This window comes from Bombus huntii, unplaced genomic scaffold (assembly GCF_024542735.1).
Source record: "Bombus huntii isolate Logan2020A unplaced genomic scaffold, iyBomHunt1.1 ctg00000080.1, whole genome shotgun sequence".
Taxonomy (NCBI): Eukaryota; Metazoa; Arthropoda; class Insecta; order Hymenoptera; family Apidae; genus Bombus; species Bombus huntii.
Genome location: NW_026099336.1, coordinates 97,788 through 100,712, shown reverse-complemented (window position 1 = coordinate 100,712; position 2,925 = coordinate 97,788). Strand labels below are relative to the sequence as shown.

At 15.6% G+C, this 2,925-nt stretch overlaps 1 pseudogene; it reads right to left on the bottom strand.

Annotated features, from left to right (window-relative positions):
• Nucleotides 1–342: 342 nt before the first annotated feature.
• On the bottom strand, nt 343–1,021 carry LOC126876517 (cytochrome c oxidase subunit 2-like; annotated as a pseudogene).
• Nucleotides 1,022–2,925: the final 1,904 nt, after the last annotated feature.

The following is a 2,925-nucleotide window of genomic DNA, read 5'->3' as shown; positions in this document are numbered from 1 at the left end:
TGAAGGATCAAACATTTCAAATAAATTGTTTATCATAATCATTTTCATTTTTTAATTAAATTATTTTTATTATTATTATTATTTATATTATAAATATTTTTTATGATAATATATAATAAAAATGAATTTCTTAAAATTATAATAGTAAATAAACATATTAAACATATTATAAAGATAACTAATCAATTAATAGGTATTATTTGTGGTATTCATTAGAAGTAAATTTTAATTACTATAATTGATTTAAAAGATCAATTCTTTATTTCAGACATCTAATGATAGAAAAATAATAATAAAATATTAATTTTAGAATGATAATCTAAAGTTATTTAAATTAACTAATTTTTCAAATTTTATTTTTAATTCAATTTATAAATAATTCATAAGAAGTTCTTTCTAATATAATAGGTATAAATCTATGATTTATTCCACAAATTTCAGAGCATTGTCCAAAATAAATTCCTGGACGGATACAAAATAAACTGAATTGATTAATTCGACCAGGAATAGCATCTACTTTAATTCCTAATGATGGAATAGTTCATGAATGAATAACATCTAATGAAGAAATAATTATTCGTATAGAAATTTTAAATGGAATAATTAATCGATTATCAGTTTCTAATAATCGAAATTGATTTATTAGTTCATAATTTAATATATATGAATCAAATTCATAATTATTAAATTCTGGATATTCATAAGATCAATATCATTGATGGCCAATAGCTTTAATAGAAAAATGAGGATTTACAATTTCATCGATATAATATAAAATTTTTAAAGATGGAAAACAAATAATTATTAAAATAATTATAGGAGATAAAGTTCAAATAATTTCAATTGTATGATTTTTTAAAAGAGTTAGATTTAAATAATTATTATATATAAAATCTATAATAAAAAATGTTGTTAAAGAAATAATAATAATTATTATTATTATAGTTAAATTATGAAAGGAAATTAAATTATCAGAATAAAAAGAATTTGAATCTTGAAATGTAAATATATTTCATGTAGAAATTTTTAATAATTAAAATTTATTTGAATTTGAAATTCATTATATAATTTTATTAAATTAATTTATTAATAAAAGATAAAAATCTTTATAATTGAATTTTAAATTCAAAGCACTAATCTGCCATATTAATAATTTTATATATATATATATATATATATATTATTTATTAATAAATTTTTAAATTTTAATTATTAAAAATATTTTTAATTTTATTATTTATAATTAAAGGAATTTCAATTAGTGAATGATCTAAGGGAGGATAATTGTTTAATCATTCTAAAGAAGATTGATGAAATTTAAATATAACTAATCGTTTTGAAATTAATCTTTCAAAAATAATAAAAATGAAAAATAATATTCTATTTATCGAAATTATTGCTCCAATTGATGAAATTAAATTTCAACAATAATAAGAATCAGGATAATCTGAATATCGTCGTGGTATAGATATTAAGCCTAAAAAATGTTGAGGGAAAAAAGTTATATTTACACCAATAAATATTATAATAAATTGAATTTTTAATCATTTTTGATTTAATATTAGACCTGTAATTATTGGGTATCAATGAATAAATCTAGTAATAATAACAAAAACTGCTCCTATTGATAGTACATAATGAAAATGTCCTATTACATAATAAGTATCATGTAAAATAATATCAATTGATGAATTAGATAATATTACTCCTGTTAATCCTCCAATTGTAAATATTAAAATAAAACCAATAGATCAAATGATTGTAATATTAAAATTTATTTTTGAACCATGATAAGTTGCTAATCATCTAAATACTTTAATTCCTGTAGGAACAGCAATAATTATTGTTGCTGATGTAAAATAAGCTCGAGTATCAACATCTAATCCAACGGTAAATATATGATGAGCTCATACAATAAATCCTAGGAATCCAATTCCTAATATAGCATAAATTATTCGTATTCCAGGATGACTAAGTTCTATTCGAATTAATAATCTTATTGAAGATCCAATTATTCCTGATCATATTGCAAAAATAAAATATATTATTCCAATGTTTTTATGATTAGTTGATATTAATCATTTTTTTTATTAAGATTTATAAATATAAAATTTATATAATTAATTTTGAAGATTAATAGTTTATTTAACATGAAATCTTAAATATTAATTTAATATAAATTAATTAATTAAATGTTTAATTATAATTATAATAATTTTAATTTAATTAAATTAAATAAAATTTTAAAAATTAATTTAAAAATTTTTAAATAATAAAGTATTATGTCTGAAAAAGAAATAAACTGTAAATTTATTTAGAAAAATTAAAAATTTTTTAATACTATTTTAAAATTTATTTTATAATATTTAATATAGTTTAAGAAAAATATTAAATTGCAAATTTAAAGATTAAATTAATAATATTTGTATTAAATTAAATAAAATAAATATAAAAGAAAAAATAAAATTGTAATTAGAATGTAGATTTTTATATGAAAAATTTCAAAATGTATAATTATTTTACTAAATTTAAATTTTAATAAAATATATTTTAGTAAAATGAAATAATTTCATATTATAATTATTCTTGTTAATAATAACAAAATTATTAAATTGTTTCTTAAATTTAAATTTAAATTATAAATAAATTCTCATTTGAATATAAATGAAAAAAATAATGGTAAAGAGGAATATATAAATAATAAAATATGAATATATTGAAAAATTTCTAAAATTTAAATTATTTACATTATAAAAATTAAAAAAATATATTAAAGTTGAAAATATACATAAATAAATTAGAATTAATAATATGAATAAGTCTTTATTAGTATGAAGAATAAAATAAAAAAATAATGAATTAAAAATTGATGAACATCCAAATAATTTTTTTATAGAGAAGTTGTATATTTGTATATAAAGCAAT